Source organism: Puma concolor, chromosome E2 (assembly GCF_028749965.1).
Source record: "Puma concolor isolate L17-30 chromosome E2, mPumCon1.1.hap2, whole genome shotgun sequence".
Classification (NCBI taxonomy): Eukaryota; Metazoa; Chordata; class Mammalia; order Carnivora; family Felidae; genus Puma; species Puma concolor.
Window position 1 is genome coordinate 6,379,380 of NC_141681.1, and position 21,082 is coordinate 6,400,461.

The 21,082-nt window shown below is 42.4% G+C and overlaps 1 protein-coding gene across 1 annotated transcript in view; it reads right to left on the reverse strand.

Annotated features, from left to right (window-relative positions):
- The window catches only part of CDH13 (cadherin 13), a 1,039,261-nt gene that overhangs the window by 862,110 nt on the left and 156,069 nt on the right, over positions 1 to 21,082 (reverse strand). The gene's annotated exons all lie outside the window — the stretch shown is intronic.

A 21,082-nucleotide genomic window follows, 5' to 3' on the forward strand; every position in this document is an offset into this window, starting at 1 on the left:
TGTCATACTCATATTTGGGCATCTCTCATTGCAATGTCCAACTATCCACCACTGGCCCTGGTCCCAGCTTCCAGGCAGGTCCCCTGAACTACATCTTGGTATCCTGCCCAAATACACTCTTCTGGCATTTTGCTAGATTTTGGCCTCGTACATCTGTTTCTCCACGGATAGTTTGAACCAACAATGCCACTCTGCATAGCTGAGATAAGCCAAGGACTGGATTTGGACAGCTGTAGGATTTAATCGTCAAGTGAGTAGAAGGGCCAGAAAACACACAAATTCACAGTTACTTTGGTCTTGAGGGTCACCAAGCAACTTTATAATCTAACCACTTCTCTCTTTTACCCATAGTCCCCTTCCTCCTGGGTTACACAACCTGCCTCCCCATCAAGGGCTATCATATTGCAGTCCTAACAGACGAAAGAATACTTGGAAATGGTGGCTGAGAGTGGAGGTAGAGTCTCCTAAAAAGACAGACTCAGTGAAAGTGAAAATATCAGACCACATTCTTCTGTAATAAAGAACCCTTGGGAATCTTAATGATGTTTTGTACTTTATGTTGATGATTTTCCTTTAAGCCTCTGGATAAGGAAAGATAGCTAAGGTAAAAGTACCAACTTTGCATGCCTTCTAAGAAAATAACCACGAATAATTCAGTTTAAAATATAAATGAAAATTTGAATTTAATTAAGTGGAAAAAAACCAAATTTGAGGAACTAATGGGAATTCTGTGATAAACTTACATTATTTTTTTCTAAATTTCTTAATATTTTCCAATTTAGATACAGCTTATTTTTAACCCTAAACTGGGCTGATGTGTCATCAATTCATGGCCTTTCCTTCTCCACTGCATACCTAATCTGGGGATCTGTGTTCATTTAGATAGCTTTAGTACTTGCTATGTATCCTGGAGAGTAGGAGCTTAGAGGATCCAGTCAAATATTGAGTGTCTACCATGAGCTATGTTCTGGGCCAGGTGTTTCATAAATATGGAGTCCCCAGTCCACACAGTGACTATGTTAAGTATGTATTAAACTCACCATTTTTCATGTGGGGAAACTGAGGAAGAGGTACATATAGTAGACCCAGGATCTAGTCCCATGATGATCTTGTTAATATGAATCACAAGTGTTTTTTTTCTTTCTCTCCTTTTTATCCTATACAATACTTAAAAGACTTAAACTGACTTCTGGAGCATTTGAGTTATGCTCTAAATATTCATTTATGGAAAAATGGTGATCAATTCACATATAAGTTGGCATTATTTTTTTTTCTTTTCTTTTTGAGTTGGAGCTGCTGGGAGATCCCACATGAACATTGTGGTTTGGGTCTTGGGTGCTACAGAAGTCAGTGACTTGGGAAATAAATGCCCTGGCTCTTCCTGAACTCTGAGATGATAAGATCCGATAAACAAGGGTAGATGGGTATGCATTTTCAAGAAAAATAATAGTTATTCTTCAAGGAAAAAGAAGAAGAATTCAAAAGTGAGGTCAATTTAAATCTTTTAGCTCAAAATCTTCATGACACTTTTCCAGCACCAGCACCAGCATCGCAGCTCTGACAAGGATAGAGGAGAGAGTAGCTGAGCTGAGGATGGCCTAGAGGTACCCACGGTGAGATTAACTGGCTGAAAAACAGAAAAGCAAACACTTCAGTACTATCTCTGCCTTTTTTTGGAAAGCTGTGTGCACTTGCGCCGTCTGAATTCCACGGCTGGTAGTGTTTCTGCCTTAGAAGAGCACAGTGGAGGGAAAAAATGAACAGGGATTGGTGACTCTGTCCTGGGATCCTAGTGGATGCTTGAGAGTCCCTGAGACTGCCTAGAACCCTCAGTGGGGTTTATTTCAGAGTGCGGAGGATGGCAAAGGTGAAGTGCATGTAGGAGAAAGACAGAATCATCTGTGATTGTTGAGGAACACATTGAAGTTTGTTCTGTGGCAACTTCAAATACAGTTTTTGGGCAGCCAAAGGAGGGAGATGGGAATGCTTCCTGAACATTTTGGTGAGGGTCGCTGCTCATTTCTCCCAGTACATCCAATTTTCAATAGCCATAGTTTTAATGACCAATTTTCAACAGTCATAGCCCCTCTGTCCTTACTCTTTTTTTTCCCTCCAGGTTTATTGAGGTATAATTGGTAAATTAAAAATTGTATGTATTTAGAATGTGATATGATGGTTACGATATATCAACATGATGATTTAATATATGTATACATGTGAAATGATTACCAAAACTGAGTTAACAGACCCATCAAAAAAAGTCACTTTTTTTTTTAAATGTGTGGTGAAAACACTTGAGATCCATTCTCTTAGCCACCTTCAAGCATACAATACGGTATTGTTAACTACACACATCCTACAATACATCCCCAGAACTTACTCATCTTAGAACAGTTTGTACTCTTTGATCAACATCTCCCCATTTCCCCCACCTCCACCACCCCCTTCTAGTCTGTTTCTATGATTTTCTTTTCTTTTTTTTTTTTTAGATTCCACATACAAGTAGAATCATGCCATATTTTTATTTCTGTCTCTGGCCAATTTCACTTAGCATAATGTCTTCCAGGATCATCGATATTGTCACAATGAAAGGATTTCATTTTTTTTATAGCTGAGTAATGCTCCATTGTGTGTGTGTGTGTGTGTGTGTGTGTGTGTGTGTGTGTACACATATGCAGACCTACATCTACAGGGCATGTGACAGGGATAAGAAGTTACAGACAGAGAGAGAGAGAATGGGAATGGAGATGAAGCCACACAGCAAAAAACCTAGACTGTGAGCACACCTGCCCTGTGGACAGGCTGTCATTATGCGTGGGTGTTTCCATTCTTTTGCTATGCTTTAAGGAGCTAATGCTCCCTGATACAGAATCAGAAGAGAAAAAGGTTCACTGAATCTCTCAACAGACCCCTGTGTCCCCTTTCTTGGAAAATTTTATGATCGATACCCTCCCCCAGTTTTGCCCACCAGGTACAGGAAGAAGCAATCTGAAAAGCTGCAGAGTCCACTACCTTCATCAGGGTCAACTCTGAGTTATCGGCAGTGTTGGGTGTAGAAGATACTGTTACCACTCCATCTATATTCCCTTGGTGTTCACTGTTCTCCCATCTACATCTTCTTCCTGTGGTCACTGACCATGCTTGACCTGTTCCCTTGGTGGATTGGAAGCACTGGGACGTAATGCCCCTGGGACGAGCCCTTAAACAATGAGAGTTGGTAGACAGATTCCCCAGCTTCCTTCCTGTGTGGGTGGCACAGTTCTGACAGGTCTCAAACAGAACCCCAGAGGTCACCCATGATGATAACACATCCACCCACATACAACTTACTGCCTTCTGTGTATTCCCTCTATCACTCCCTACTCTCTTACTGGAGTTGCCTGTCACTTCACAAATAAATGATTTACACTGAATCCTTCTGCTGTAGTCTGCTTTGGAAGACAGAACTGAAGACACTGAGGGCTGGCACAAATGTAGACAGCAGACTTTTAAAGCCATCCTCTCCCTTGCCCCAATCTACACTTCTATCAAGTCAAAAGTTCAAAAACTATTAAAAGTTCTGGGTAATAATCATAAAATTACCTGAAATCATTTTATATGCTGTGTATAGGATAGATGAAGAAACTGAACCAGCATTTCCAAGTTCCTATCCAATTTCCCCCAGTTAACTTCTGTGCTCTCCTGGATTACTGATTCCAGAACATCATGCTGGCTCCTCTGCTTGCCTTGTGTGAACACCTCTGACTCAATAGTCAAGTATTTGTTGACTCAAAAGTCATTGGTAGTACCCTTGCTATTCTCAACCCAGCTGCCCCACATGACTTCACATCCTAACCAAGGGCTGACTTTGATAGCTGCTGGCTTGATAAGAATTCGAGGGACAGAGAGGTTCCTGAGTGATTGCCCCAATAATAAGGTCCTGGAGATAGAGTAGAAGTTTTTCTTCAAAGCATCAGAATCTATAGGAGCTAGAGTTCTCTTGAGGATCATCAAGTCAGGAGGTTAGATGGACTCACAAAAGGGATAATCATTCATGAATTCGGCAGTCAGGTTCATTGAACATAGGCTAGAAGTATGTAAAGATTCAGAAATAAACTTGTGTATAACTCTTGAGAGATGGTGACCATCTTTTACGTTCACTGTAGGGTGAGGGTGAGTCTGATCTTAAGAAGCCAAGCATGATTGGGGCACCTGGGTGGCTCAGTCGGTTAAGTGTCCGACTTTGGCTCAGGTCATGATCTCACGTTTCATGAGTTCAAGCCCTGCATCAGGCTCTGTGCTGACAGCTTGGAGCCTGGAGCCTGCTTCGGATTCTGTGTCTCCCCCTCTCTCTACCCCTCCCCTGCTTGTGCACTCTCTCTCTGTCTCTCAAAAAATGAATAAATGTTAAAAAAAATTTTTTTTAAAGAAGCCAACCATGATTGGACATCTGCTGTTTCTCACAAAAGGGCCCAACATACCATATTTTCTAAGCATCAAGAACTCCTGAGAGATCAAATGTAAAAATTTTAAACACTGATTTTTAAAAAAAAAATTTAATGTTTGTTTATTTTTGAGAGAGACAGACAGAGCATGAGTGTGGGAGGGGCAGAGAGAGAGAGGGAGACACAGAATCTGAAGCAGGTTCCAGGCTCCAAGCTAGCAGCACAGAGCCAGATGTAGGGCTCAAACTCATGAACCGTGAGATCATGACCTGAGCTGAAGCCAGATGCTCAACCAACTGAGCCACCCAGGTACCCCTAAACACTGATCTTAATCTTTGTTCAGTAAGGGTCAGAAATATGTAACTTTAGGTTGCTTTTGAGTTTCAAGACCTCCTATTCCATTTTCCCCTTTTTTTTAGTGATGCAAAATGTACTCAATGGAGTCAAAAGATGGAGAAAGATAATTAGACATTTGAAAATTCACACACTCAATTTAAATAATTGAATACTGACTGCAAATGAATAAAATAACCAAACTCAACATGACTCTTTCTCATCCAAGACTCTAAAATCCCAGAACAAACTTTAATTAGCACAGGATCAGTATTCCCTTGGGCTTTAGGTAAATCCTATTATTTTCCTTTTATATAATGAAGCATGCAGTAGTTTAATGGTGTGACCAAGGACAAGCAGTGAGCAAATATATTGTAAATATGCCCCCAAATCATGTATCATTGGCCAGACCCCATTATTTAGAAGAATTAAGTAAGGTCACTGGTTCTCATGAACCCTTTTGCTAATGTGATGGCATTTTGTGAAACATGTCCACACCCACAGCATTTTACATACACTGGAAGGTTGACAGGCCTGCTAAAGTCCATCCAGTTCTGTCTGTTCTGTGGATCTCAAGTCCAGACCTTTGATCACTTGGGGATCTCTTCACTGGAGGAAAAAACTTTTGGAAGTGAACAGCCACCATTTTTTCTCAATCTGGCTTGGAAATCCATTGATTTCCATCTTGATATAAGAGAATCACAGAGTTTTAAAGGGAGACCGGGCCCACTGTTAAGACCTAACTTCATCATTCAAGAGTGAAAAACTTTTGCCATAATCTCAAACTTGATTAACCCCAAATAAAGAAATAAATAAAAAACAAGATCTAGACAATCTTTATGTTATTGACAAGATAGAATACGCAAGAGTTAATGGGCAAAGAGCCAGCCCATCTTTTAATCACAATGGCACCAACCAAATCCAGTAAAACAAAGTGCAACTTGTGTCCAGTAAGCAGGTATTTGGTAAGCATCTGCTTAGAAAATAGATGCTCTTTGCTTGCAATAGCATATCATGCTAATGCAGCAGTTTCACTGTTCCTATTTAGGAGCCAATAAATTGGCCAATTCTGACAGCTAGAAGCCTGGTAGTAGGTTGCCCTAAAGCCCAAATCCATAACATCAGGAGATAGAGATGTATGTTGAAATGAAAAATCTACACTCCATTTGGAAAATCATATTCAGTAGCCACTGTGTTTTTTTTTTCAAAAAGCACAAAAATAATACTTTTCTATTTGAAAAGTGTCCCTGTTAATTATGGAAACATAAAATCCTACACTGAGCCTGAACATGGGAAAATGAACTGAACCAACTTTCTCTCAGAAGCTACTGTTGGAACAAAAAGAGAGATTACTGGTGGAAATAAATGGGCCCAGGTGAATTAATACTGAATGAGAGTTTTCCATTTATTTTTCCTGTATTACAAGGTAGAATTAATAACATTGGGGAAAAGACTAAAGTGATATGTTTGCCCTGATAGCATTCCCTTAACAAGAGTTGCTTCTAGAAGCTAATGAGCTTTCATAGCAAACTGTTGATATGTCTCCATATTAGGGTTAAAAACCCATCTTATGGTAAATTACTCTAGACTCTAATTTGGCAAGAGTAAATAATTTGCGGGCCAAGTGGGGATTTGGTGCCAACTCCTGATTTGGGTTGTATACAATATTTCAAGACCAACTTTCATTAGTATAAATTTACAAATGAATTATGTGTAAGCAACTGAATCATACAACAAAAAAGAACATGTATCAGACTTTTCTTTGATCACTGTCTAGCTTTATTCACCCAGTGCTTTTTAAGATGCTGAAAGGGGGTAGGATCAGGGGAGAAACCATTGATGTGCCTTTCACCTCCAACTTCTCTATTGTTCTCTGAGTACATGTGCTGGGTTTGGCAGTCATAAGAAGTGTGAAATTTAGTGGTTAAGTGAGGACCCTGGTGGCGGATTGCCTGGTTTGGAACCCCACCTCTGCCAAGTTCTTAACAACTCAGCTTCCTTGAGCAAATCACTCCACCTCTCTGAGCCTCAGTTTCTTCATCTCCAAAATGAGAATCCAAACTCTTGCCACATCCTAGGGTCAATGTTGCTGTAAACAGGATAATCCATTTAAGCACTTAGCACAATTCCTGGCATGAGGAAAATATTCAGTAAGTGTTAGCTATACACTCCTGCTACTTCTAATAATGAAAAGAAGAGAAAGAGAAAGAGAGAGAAAAGGATAAATGAGGAGGGGAAAATGAAATTTCCTGAGCATGTCTCTGTTGGAAACTATACTTGATGCTCTCAAGTATTTAGACACACAGAAGGGAAAGACTGGTCTTGATAAGTGACCAGAGTAAATAGAGCTGTTTTAGGCACTCTGTCAACCAGTGACCTTGTTCATGTGTTTTCATTACCTTTACAAACAAGAGATTGAAAGCTATCCACCATGAACTCTGATAACCAAACATCAAGAAGAAGGCAGGTCCAGTCAGCCTGGTTCCTTGCCTCATGGCCAACTTTTCTCCTCCACCAGTAAACCACAGGTAAAATGAAAAGAAAACCAAACACAGCCACATCTTTAAATACTGAGCAATGTGTAAGTTGCTATAAATGCAGCTCTTAGACCTGGCCCATCTGAGAACTTTTTCTCATTTCCCCAGGCTGCACCTTCTACTGTTACCCCAGATCTCAAATGGGGACACCAGCAGTGAACTGAATAGAGAAGGACTGTGACTTTGGAGGATGCATTTCTCTGCTTGCACCTTATGAAACAGCTCCTCCATTAAGTACCTTCCAAATAGCCAGTTGGAGCTGACTGTGGTCTCCCTGCTGGGACCTAGCAATCATCCCAGTGGAATAAAGACCCCCATTCTAGTATGTGTATTCTTTTTTTTATGTTAATTTATTTTGAGAGAGAGGGAGAGAGAATGCAAGAATGCGAGCAGCAGAGGGGCAGAGAGAGAGGTAGTAAGAGGATCCCAAGCAGGCTTCATACTATGAGTGTGGAGCCCTATGTGGGGCTTTTGATCCCATGAACCCTGAGATCATGACCTAAGCCAAAATCAAGAGTCAGACATTAACCAACTGAGCCATCCCAGTGCCCCTAGCTCATGTGTTTTCTAGCGCAGCCTGGGCCCCCAAGCCCACCACTAACCTCTCCCCACAGACCAGTTTGTGGCATTTATTTACAGTAACTACTGGGCCCCCGGGGACATTTATGCCTATTAACACTGTCCTGGAGTGGGGAAGCAACTCCTAAAAACAGGGCTGGGTAATTCAGACATTGCCCTGCCCACATTAGAAAGGTTGACCTGAATTTATGGCTCACCCCACCATTATCCCTTCAGCCTCACGTCAATTCCCTTTGAAATGATGGTTGGGGAGTAAAAACAAGAAGTATAATCATATCATCACATTTCAAGAAACCCTGTATTGAAGGCAGAGCTACAAATCTGAGAAAAATCCAGGGGAAAATAAGAAAAGCTTTCATCTGGTGCATGAATATTTTAGATAGTGTGGAAGGAGCTTTGAAATCAGACAGACCTGAGTTCTAATATTAGCTTTCTGGTGGTGAAACTCCTACCCCAGTGCTTAATCACTTTGATGCTCTTGTTTTCCAGATTTCTAAAATGGGGATCATAATATCCACTCCACAGGTTTATCATTCAACATTCAATGAAGTGCTGTTACAAGAGTAACCTGGCACCCCATGGATAGCCAATAAGCCAGCCTCTTTTCTTTCATGGTTCCAGTGGAAGACACTGAGACTGCATTTGACACTGCTACTGTAGTCATCAAAGTTTCCTCAACTCAGAGCTACCTGGGGGAGAAAGTGTCTGATTATTTTCCAAAGCCTCAAATAGATCTTTTTTTAATGTTTATATTTATTTTTGAGACACAGAGAGACAGAGCATGAGCAGGAGAGGGGCAGAGAGAGGGAGACACAGAATCCAAAGCAGGATCCAGGCTATGAGTTGTCAGCACAGAGCCCGACACGGGGCTTAAACCCATGAACTGCGAGTTCATGACCTGAGCCGAAGTTGGACGCTCAACCAACTGAGCCACCCAGGCACCCCAAGCCTCAAGTGTATCTTAAATCTGAACCTATGGGGTGACAGAAATGACCACTGTGTGAACATGGGCTTTGCTCTTGATAAAGCAAGCACAAAGCAGCGATAAAGACGTATAGCAATGTCTTCTGAGGAGACCACAGTTTCTTTCTGGTTTTCTAGGCATCAGATCTACAGAAATCTTATCAATTCTAAAGAAATCTAGAACACACATGCACACACCAACACACACACACACACACACACACACACACACACACACACACACACACACACACAGAGGCACGCACACACACATAGCCCTAAAGAAGCCCTTGTAAATCCTACCATTCGTTACTGGATTCTCACTCAAATGACAGATCACATCTTGAGCACTAAGTTAAATTAGTATACAAACCTGAATCTAAATAATGTTTTCTTTTTACTAAACAGGTAAATAATTATCAGTATCTCTTTGGGTGGGTGAAATGAAATATTTTTTTTTCCTAGTTCAAGAGCAGCCTGGATATGGGACGGAAATAGGTTTAATTTCTTGAACTAATTCAGATCCATTGATAGTAGCTGCATGAAGTGATAAGATGAGAAGTTCTGTGAGATCTTGAGGAGTGCAGTTATGAATTTTTAATGCACACTTTTGAAAGGGGTAGGGAGCAGGAGGCAGCGGGAGTGTCACCTATTTGCTACAGGTGGCCCACGGCTCTGGGCTGACAGAACGCAGTGGTAATGCTCTTTCTGTGGCCACTGCTGCCCTTGCTCTAAACTTATTCTTGAACTACCCTTGTGTAGTTCAAATGAACACAGTTGAGTTGTAGACCACATAACGCTCCAAAAGCCCAGGTTCTATCAAACGCTGGACACACACGGAATATGACAGACCTTAACTTAACAGCAACAAAAAAGTCACCATTCCTTCCAATGGTGAAAGTGAAATTTATAGTAAAAACTATTAAGAGATATTACAGGATAAAAACTAGAGCTTTGTCTCACCTGTACTGCTCAGCTTTGAGGATTAACTTACACCAAGGATATAGTCATGGATGAATCAGATCAAATGTGTGCCATGCCAGGCTTATGTGGAGGAAGGAAGAGCGGATGGGATCCCTGCCCCCAGTGAGCATCCAGTCTAGTTGGAAAGGGAAAGGGCAAACTCTCACGTGTGATGTGAGCAGGGCTGACATTTTGCTAGCACACACAAGTACAGCCACTGTAGAAATGCTGGAAAACGTCTGTGCCCCTAGGTAAAAAGCTGCCACTCCAAGACCCGAGTTCCCCAGCCCTAATGCCCCAGCCTTCCTCTGGGATCCCCCAGAACCTTATTATAACTCAGCAACTAAAGGGTTAATACTTGTCACAGCAGATAAGCTCCAAGAACTCTCTGTTGCCACTAAGGTTGGTGACCTTTGATTGAACCAGGTGTTAAGTATTTCGAATATCACCCCTGGACTCAATGCCTGGAGGCCAAAATATCAGGAATAACAAGCCAAAAGTAGGAACTGAAAAGGGAACTCCTGAGAAGAATCAACAAGGGAAAATGCACCCTTAGAACATGAATATGTAAATTCCATAAGAGTGGAGACCAGGTTTGTTCTTCCCTGTTGATGTCACAGCTCCTAAAGACGTGGCTGGTCCAGAACAGGGACCCAGTACCTGCTTGTTCAATAAAATCATGAATGAGTGGGGAGGGGGAGGGTATTTAGGGAATTGTGCTGGGGAGGTGTTGCAAGTGGTTCTAAAATGAAAAGATGAGCAGGAATTGGAGGATTCTAGGTAAGACAGGACCTCCCGTTACCCATGAGCTCCCTCTATGAATCCACAGGGGGCAGCAGAGACTAGTGGCAAAAAAGAACCCAGCTTCCAGCTAGAGTCAGAGAATTGAATTCACCTGTTTGTTCTACTTATTTGCTGTATTACCTTGGGCCATCCACTCCACCTTCCAAATTTTATGCTTCCTGTTTGTAAAATGCCTCTCAGAAAAGCTGTGAGATTTAATCAGACAACATATGTAAGGAACCTGATAAAGAGGAAGCAAATAGGAGGCTTTAAGATTTAAGAGTGCAATGGGTTTGTCCATTTTGTTCACTGAGCTGTATCCCAGGGCCCAGGAGCATTCTAAAAACAAAGAAAACAAAGCAAACAAACAAAACAAACTATAGACACAATAAACATTTGTTCCATGAAAAAATAAATAAGTAAAGGGTGGCAAATTGTTTTCATTGTGTTAAATGAATAGGGACACAATCTGTTTGGATGCCTCCAAAGACTATGTGAGATAGATAGGAATTAGGATGCTTTTCCAGAATGGGCGAAGGAACTCATCAGGCTCCAAGACAGACCCTGACAAAAAGGAGCCAATTCATGACCACAGCTATTGTTTTCCTCCTGGCAGGTATCTGAATTGGCAGCCCAGAGGTGGACCTTGGTGTGAAATGGGTCGGTAGGGTGATGGTTAAGGGTAAAAGGTCTACAGATAACTTGCTGGTTCCACTCTGTACTTACTCACTACATGAGCTTGGATGAGGTGTTCAGTCTGCCTAAACCTCCAGCTCCTCAACTGTACAATGGGGACACGACATGACATGGCTCATGGGGTGGGCTTAAGCACTTCACCAAGTAATGCAGGGCAAGTGGCTCGTGTATAGTAATAAGTCTTCAGAATCATAGTTGTCATTATCAGGTAGAGATGCCACTTTGAGGTTCCTGATCCCTCTAGACCCAGGCTGATTCCAACTTATCACTGGCCTGGCCTTTTCAGTCTCCCTCCCCACCATCGGTCCCCTTAGTTAAGGTTGCTAGGATAGAGAAGGCAGCCTTCCTGTGGACCACCTCAGGATGTCCAAAGAGGCTGAATTTGGCACGGACCCTTGGCTTTCAAAGCACTAAGACAACAGTCTAGGAGTTGGTGCTCTCGGATCAGAAGCTCAAACTGCCAAGCAGAGACTTGCCTTAGCTAACTGTGGACAAAAGGACTCCCCCACCCAAGTGGTTGTGGCTTTTGGTGAAGGGAGCACGCAAGTCAACACCAGGAGGAGGCTGCAAAGGAAAGGCCAGGGAGGGTGTTACCTCCGTGGAGCCTAATGTTTGTGAACCTTTCCAACAGAGCAGAGGACTCTGGGCACTGGAAAGAATCAGCATAGCAGTGTCTCCAGAGGATCCCACAGCCATATTTTTTTAGTCGTGAATCTTGGAAACAAATTGCTCGTCCGCCAGTGCAAGAGTTTGGAGGGAGTTTACATGTTCTGTGAGGGAGGGATTCTGGCAGAAGACTCAACCTCGAACTAACAGAAGTAGGAAAAATTGGTTTACATTATTTTACAACATCAGAGATAAAATATTATAACAGCTTGAAATGAAAACTATAATTTTTGAAATATCAAGGCTGAAGGGGTATTATATTTATAGGGTGTTGGCTAAGGTATGACAATGTAACTATTCATTTCAAAGAGAAATTAAGCCTTTATTTGAGAAAATGGGATTAGATTCAGAGTCATCAAATATTTTCAAAATTAACAAAATGTGACAGGTGCTAAGTGGGTCAGATGTGAAACTTTTAAACAATTATTTTATGTTGTTTATCAGCCATCCCTAGTAGCTTTCAAGGGAAAGATTTAAAATGATTCTCTACCCAACCCCCAGATTTCCCTCTCAAGGGAGGAAAAGAAAAAAAAAAAAAAAAACTTCCTACATATTCAAATGATTTACAATGTTCTCAGGAATAACAAAGAGGATTATTTCACAAACCTAAGTTTGCTGGGAGGGTCTATCTCCCAGTTCCCTTCCAGAATCCTCCAAGGAAAGGCTGCCCTCACTGAAGAAGCTCCTAGAGCAACTCCATGTGGGGTGTTTCAGCCCAGAGAAAGCCTGATGTCTCCTGATAGACTTAACTTCCTTAAAGCCACTCATCACTGCCCCTGGCCATCCCTGATATTTTCTAACTTCAAGAGGAACACTCTGAGAGGCCCGTCCTTTGCTTCCATGGCTGCTCTGTGATGCCTCCTCTCTCAGTCTGCTAATCTCTTTCCCTCTGAGGCCTTTCGCAGAATTAAGAAAGGGTTTGGGGATTCCAGGCATCCTCAGTAGCACAGAAATCTGCATAACAGACCAGGAGAATAAGATGAGTGATACCGGAGTTTGCTCTGTTACTATATTGGGCATAAAGATACTTTCAGGGTTTTGACTTTTAAATTCTGCGGCCCAGTAGGGGTTCACCGAGCACAGGGCAGACTGACACAGAGAGAAGAATGATCATTCAGGAGAATGGTCTTTGAAACTTGAGGTACCCAACTCAATTGGATAATGAAACACTGGGAACTCCACAGGGTATTTTTTCTTCACCTCTATAAAGAACATTCAATTAAATGCTTTTTCATTTGGACAGGAGGGGTGGAGCTATTTTTTCCCCTCTCTTTTCCACAGAAGGTTATCTTCTTGGATCCCGGCCTCATTTTATTTTTCTGCTTTTTATTGCCTGTTTTTTACTCCCTCTTGTGATCCACACTGCCTGCATACCCTGTCTTCTCACAGGTTGATGTAAATCCCCCCACGCTGCCCTTGGAGATGCTCATTACCAAGGAGAGACACAATGGCTTCACTGGGTGATGCATTGGTGATGCTTCCAGAGGCTTCTGGTGCCTCCATTTCATGGGCCACTTGCTTAGCTGCTGCTAAAATGCCTTAGTGCTATGAAGGCTGCATTTAACTTAGCCATCTGTGAATAACTCCATCAGGGGCAGATTCAAATCCAAAGTCAAGACCGCTTCCTGGCCGGAATGTCATCCTGTCCCACAAGGGCCAGCAAGAGTGATTTCCTGACATGAGTCCAACGCTGCTGTCCCTCCCTTGGGAGCCCTTGGGAGCCCTTGGGAGTGTGCCATGCATTACATGTGGACTTTCTTACAAATCAATTAGCGCTTGGCACTTTATAGTTTGAAATGATGTCACACAGCCTGTGTGTAGTCAGGCGTTGGGCCATGATTTCAAAATTAATGGTCACTGGACTAGTAGAGGCATACATTTCTTTCCTGGAGTGTGACAAGACAGGAGGAATACAAGAAATGGACAAGGGGTCCTGAGGATGGGGCCATGCAGCTACTTCACTTTGACCCTCCTAGACTGAAGATCTGTGTGGAGGTTCCAGGCTTTGTGCTTTGTGCTCGGTGCAGTGGCATATAAGACACAGCTTTTGTCTCATGGGTCTTATAGTCTAGTAGAGGGAGCAGGGGATCGTAAACTGGAGTCAAGGATTTAGAGAGACCTTATGAATGCTCCTTAGAGTATGCTGAAACTTCCAGAATTGTACACAAACTGAATTTGTGTAAATGAGGGTGTGCATGCATGCGTGCACATTTTTCTGGATTTTGATCAGATTCTAAGAGGTGGGTCACAGACACACACGTACACGTAACACACACACACACAAAACTACCAACAACTGGTCTCGTATCTTTGTACTTTGTATTCCCTAAACATGTGAGGTGGAGTGTTGAGTGAATGAATGATGACTCAATGAGTAAGTGATGATTTCCATGCTGTGAAGGGCATGTGGGCCAGCCTGGCCAACAGGGCATCCTGTGGTTCTAGGACAGAGGGCTGGTAGAATCATCTCTTATCTGAGGTTGTGAGGATAAGACAGATGTCAAGGAGCTTGGGACAGTTCAGAGTTGATGGCACATGTCAAGAAAAGTGAAACAGAAGGAAGAAAAATGAGTCCTCAAAGTAAGGAGAGGATACAGAGGATACAGAGGTACTTCAAGCCAGAAGAGTTAGCAAGGGGTCAAAGAACAAAAGATAAAGGGTCAGGAGCAATAGGTCAAACCATGTAGACAGGTGGGCAGTATGAGAGGCTGCTGGGTAATAGAGACTCAGGGAGAGGACTGAGGAGATTTTAAGAACTTGGAACGAGGCAGACTTGAGTTCAAATCCTGCCTCTACCCCTTGTTAATTTCTCTTTGCTTTGCTTCTCCAGCTGCAAAGTGCAGATAACATTCTAACTCCTCAAAGGGTTAATGAGAGGACTAAAGGAGAAAACCTACATAAGGCACAAGGCTACTGCTCAGAATAGGGCTTTGATTGAATTCTGGGGATGCCCTGAAAGGGCTAAATTAGAGTGGACACTTGCTACCGTGGTTTGATGCGACTTCAGTGTCCTAAAAATCTGTTCCCATTCATCCCTCTTTCCATGCTCACTCCCCCCATGTGGCTCTTGCAGGGTACTGCCTATTATCAAAGGAAATTGACTCTTTTCTTGCATTAATCAAAACCTCCACATATGAAATTTCCCCATTTCCCTTTGAGAAGATGATTCCTTTCTTGATAGAGGATTATTAGGAAGTCTGATGAGACAGAGGAATGATCTCCACCGCTACTAAGCCCCGTTCACTCAGCCTCCGCCATGTGGGCTCTTGCACCTTGGCGATTCCATGTATATGCAGCTGTCCTCGCCAGCTGTCACTGTGTGGTCACAGTTGTTACACGAAGGGGCCGTTCGGGAAGGGGCCACATGTTTTCACAGTCCAAACCTGGAACGCCCTCTCACCATTGGCTACCTACACAAATAAATCATCCAGTCTGCCTGTCTATCTCTCTCCCTCCCTTCCTGCTCTCTCCCTTACCTAGCTATCATGCCCTTACTGCATTTTTATTAACATAGTTGGCTGCTTATATTTCTCTCCTCCCACTAGATGTATGTCATTGAGGCAGGCACCATATATTATTGATTTCCATTCCCTCCCAGTATCTGCCTCAGTGTCTTATATGCAAAGTAATCAATACATAATTGACACATTGATTGAGTCTAAGTCCCTTGATTGATTAATGGTATATTTCCTAAACCAGGGGTTGTCACAGTGTGGCCTGACAACCCCCATAGGGTCCCTGAAACACTTTCAGCAGGTATATAAAGCCAAAACTATTTTCATAATCATTCTAAGATAATATTTGCCCTTTTTACCCTTACTCTCTCACAAACTTTATGAGAAGTTCATTCATAGAGTTTCAGATTCCACACTACAACTAGCCTTTATTTAAGAAACTAGTACTTCTGATGTATCAAAGAAATATATCCACAGTTCCCCAAAAAGACTATTAAAAGACTCATCCCTTTTTCAACTACCTATCTGTGTGAGGCAGGATTTTCTTCACTTTGTTCAGCCAAAATGATACCACAACAATCTGAATGCTGAAACAGAAGAATCCATGGGACTCCCATTAAGCCATTCAGTAAAGAGATTTGACAAAATTAAAACAGCGCCACCCACCGCCCCCCCACTGTGTTTTTTTTGGTTTTGGAATATATAGTCACCCGTCACAAAACATGCTATTTGTGCTCACACTTAATGGGGTTGTCATTATTATAAAATAAATTAATTGGTATATATGTATAATTTTTTTCAGTTTTAATTTCAAATATGGTCAATATCAATAGATAAAATCCACATAGACAAAACTTTGAGTCCTCAATTATTTCTAAGAGTGTAAAAGGGTCTTGAGACCCAAAAATTTAAGAATCACTCTCCTACGTTTTTCCCATAAAATAGGATACCACTGTGAGATGTTCTTAGGTGTTCTCTTTTAAAAGGTGGGACGGTGGGGGGGAGGGGCACGTTCTTATTGGTATGGGAAATGCCATGTTAAATATAGTTAAAAAGGTAAATAGTTTTCTTTCTTTCATGCTCTCTCAAAGCTCTTAGTTTGCTAATATTCTTTGTAAATATCTAAGTGCAGGGTATTGGACTTCCAATGCCCTGTAACACATGATGACAAACCTAGCTGTTATGATGATACACAACTATCATCTTGCAGTTTCTGCGGTTCAGGGGTGTCCCAGGGTCCAGGTATCCACTGGGGCTGTGGTCTTTTCTGATGCTCACCCAGAGAAGGATCCTCTGTCACACTCTCTCTGTTGGCAGATTTCACCCCCTCAGGGTGGTAGAACGAGGTCTCCTTTTTCTCTCTGGATGTTGGTCAGGAGCTGTTTTTTGTGCCTAGAGGCTGCCCACGGGTCCCATCTATCTTCACTGACTCTCTCACAACAGGGCACTTTACTTCTTTAAAGCCAACAATGGACAGTCTCCCCAGGCCCATCTGCTAAGACTGCATCTTACATAGCAAAACATTATTTTGCAGAAGGGACATCCCATCTCCCTTTCCATATCCTACTGGCTAGAAGCCAATCAGAGATCCTTTCCACACTCAAAAGGAAAGGTGTGAATGTGGGGGATAGAAATCATAGGTGCCATCCTGTCTACACAGGAACAGTCCACACTTTACCCTCACTTACTGGACCAAAGGGTTGTTTCTTGTGCCTATTAATATGCCAGGTAGCTTCATTTCAGAAATGTTGATCTAAAGTATTCACTGTAATTAGACATATTACATTCTCCCCACATATTTTATAAGGGGTGTGTGTGTGTGTGTGTGTGTGTGTGTGTGTGTGCGTGCGTGAGTGAGACATAATTTTAAACTCCATTCATCCGGAAGTCAGCATCCACCTAGAGCCTCAGGAGCATCTGGCTGAGGAAGCAATCTTTCATGTCATGGTAAGCAATAGCTACAGAAGAAAGGTATTCCTTAAGTAGAGGCGGTGACCTGTTCTGAGACAGAGGGTGTCACCTATTTACTGCCTCATCACCCCGATTCTCCCTGGCAGCACGTCCACAATACCCTTCCCCAGACAAGAGACAATTCTCTGTGCAGACTGGCCAGAAATGGGTGCTGAGATTGGGACCTGATACATGACTCACCAAATCTGAAGACTGGCCTAGAGATGGCCTACGACTCTCAGATTAGAAAGAAATCGCTTAGATCTATGGGGTCTGCAAAGCAGAACTCTTTTTTTCAAATAAAATACCATGTGATGCTCTCTTGATTAAAACAAACAAACAAAGACTGGACCTCTCTGGTAGAAACAGGGTGTCCTGCCCACTGGAATCTCCAGTTTCTGCCCAACTCTATGAAACCCAGAATGCCCTTTGAAGATATTTCTCTTACTTAGCTCTCTCATTATAAATTGAAAAAACTGGGGCACCTAGGTGGCTCAGCAGCTGAACATCCGACTTCAGCTCAGGTCATGATCTCAGGGTTCATGAGTTCCAGCCCTGTATTGGGCTCACTGCTGTCAGTGTGGAGCCTGCTTCAGATCTTCTGTCCCCCTCTCTCTGCCCCTCCCTTGCTTGTGCGCTCTCTCTCAAAAATAAATAAATATTAAAAAAAATAAATTGAAAAAATTTAACACCTGGGAAGTGAAGTGTCCTATCAAAACCATACTAGCAAGTCTGAACCATCCATTGTTAGGAAACATTCAGAGCAATCCTCAAAGGTGACCCTCTGTCTCCTCAAAGGGTACCAAGGCCTCTCCACACACTGTGTATCCTCCAGCATCACCTAAGAGCACCCTCCCTCATGAGTTCACAACCCCTGTCATTAACCCCCAGCTTAGGGACTCAGACCCAACTAGATCTTTGTGTAATTAACCAGAGAAGCATTGAGGTTTTGTGACATCTCTGATTTCCGTGGGTAACCCAGCCACAAAGGAACTCAACAGTCAGTGATTGTCTCCCAAACCCACAAGATCCTGAGAGGGTGGGATGGGATGGGAAATCCCCAAGACAAATGGGAGAAGGCAACAACAGGGCCCATCAGGCTAACCAAACCTTATCAACTTGAATCTAACCTGAGCTCCTTAGCTCTGTGGTTGTGACTAAGAACAGTCAAAGCAGCAAAAGAAACCTCCTTTGGCAAGTCCAAAAAGGAAACATATAATTGCCAGCCTGGTAGGGGATTCAACCTGGAAGCTCACCTCTACCTGTGCCCAAAGCCTGCCCGTGTTCTCGCCAACATCCTCTTACAAAAACTGATCCAAAGGCTTAATGAGCCAAAAGGCATTAAGAGTCGTGCGTGTGAATAATGCCACCAAGTCTTGCTTCTTTAATTGGATGCAAATAGCATCACCTAAGCTCCACATCCCAGGATGTGCCCTGCTCTTTGTCATACAGCACTCCAATGCACCTCGTGCTGAAGAGCCTGGCAGGAGAGAAAGACATTAACTGTGAGATCTGCTGGCTTCTGCCAAAATCACAAACGCTGGCAGCTCAGCCTATAGATAGAATGAGGGGTAATTTCATGCAAATGCTCTGTGCTATTCCCTGAGCTCCAAGATTAGAGATGTCAGAAAATGTAAGTGCTCCTCTGGCTAATAACACAAAGAACTAATTCAGTTTGATTCCCTAAGCTAGGAGTTAAAGAACATAGGGAACTTAGGGAGGGATGGTCTCCTTAGGGTGAGGCTGGAGAGGGTCAGGCCATGGCACCTAGTGGCGCAAACAGTGCCACCTCATGAGGGCTGCTCTGAACCACACTGAGGTGGTGTCCAGAGGCTCACATGACTCTTGGAGCTTGACCATCTTCTTGGTACCTGCTGGAAATGTGGGCAGATGTAATGGGTAGTAATGAGCTTATGCTGCTGCTTGGAGTAGGCCATTCCAGGCCAAGCCAAGGCTTCAGGCTTTGGTAGCAAAACCAGGAAGACATGTGCAAAGGGCCTGCTTCGCTTTATTTCTTCCCTTGCTGAAAGAGACACTTGGCTCCTGGACACATCCCTCTTAGTTTCTTGGGTCCACATGTCTCCATTTTTACATGACAAATGACATTTGGTCATAGTCTCCAGAGGACATTGGCTTATTATTTAAACAGGGTATTTCTTAGAGAGGATTTTACATCTTGCAAATGGCATGTAGCAGAGGAATGTTTCCCGGGAAAACAGATGACAAGATTCTCCTATTTATTGTGCCCTAGGTATAGCACAGGGATTACATGTCAGGCTTTGGGTTTTCAGCTTTTAATTTTCAGATTACTCTGAAGTATCGAAGATGTTTTTTTGAGATAGAAAAACACATGCTTCCTTCCTCTACCCCCCTCCACATGGTCACTGGAATACAACTGATTCCTAACTTTTCTAAACGAAAGAAAAGAAGTTACTGTCAATCAGGAATCTATAGATGGCTTTCTTGATTATCAGATTTCTAGAACAAGATGGAAGACTGTAGACAAGCAAATCTCAAACCAGATGGCATATGCTATGAAAAACAAGAGACTGATTAGTTAGTCATTTTCTGGGAGGCTGACTTAGGATTGGGTCCTGCCTACCCTCTATTGGCTATGAGGCCCTGTGGAAGCCCCTGAACTTCTCTGGGCTATATACTTCTCTCATCAATTTAGAATAATAATATTTCTTACTTCTTATGCTAATGTTAATGAGGCTCAAATAAGGTGATGCACATGACTAGCCTATAATAAATGATCAATAAGTAGCACCTAAACTATCGTTCACTGATTTATATAATCAAAGCCCACAGCACAATTTTTTGCACATCATAAGTATGCAGAATTTCTCCACCCTCATCAGGCATCTTCCCACACACATCACCCCTCTGCAATGGCAATTTCTTCCAAATAATATAACGAGTCAAATGGAACATGTTTTCTGTTTACCCCCCAGGACATAGGTTCTGCTTTTTATTTTTTTATTTTTTGTTTTGTTTTTGTTTCTGACACTGTAGTATACACTAGCAGATTGGCCATTCCCAGCTATATAAGTGGGTAAGGTAAAGAAGTCAAATCAATTATTTAAAAAGTTTAGAAACTCTGTTTCCAGAAGAATTCCACCTATAGGTATCTTACCTTGCCCAGCCTGAGACCAGCCTCAGTGGAGAACCGTCTTTAGTAATAAGACCACGGGTTCGCTTTGTCATTTGAGATAAAGGAGCTCTTTACAAGTGAACTGTATTTTATTTTATGGAGCTATCTACTCCAAATAAGTAGAACCATGACTCACTGGAAATTATGAATCCTCACATGTTCATACCCCCGTTGATTTACAAGTCTTTGAGGCCACGCACAAGTGAGGGATGTTTTACTGCTAAGTATTCATGACTCTTGTCCAACTACCCTTGAAAATAACAGTTTTCTGATTTGGAGGAGGAGGGATACATTGCAGACAAGCCCTCTGGTATAGATGTTTCCAGAAATGAGTTTACATATCTTCAACGAGATAGTGTCAAATTTGTCCCACAGATTATGCTGAAATACTGATGATGTTTTTAAAATAGATTTAAAAAAACACACACACTCCTCCCTGCATCCCCCTTCATACAGTCCTGAGAATATGACTGATTCTTAACTTTTCTAAAAGAATGGAAAGAAATCATCATAAATTAGGAATCCATGGGTGGCTTTACTGATTATCAAATTTCTAGAATAGAATGCAAGATTATAGAC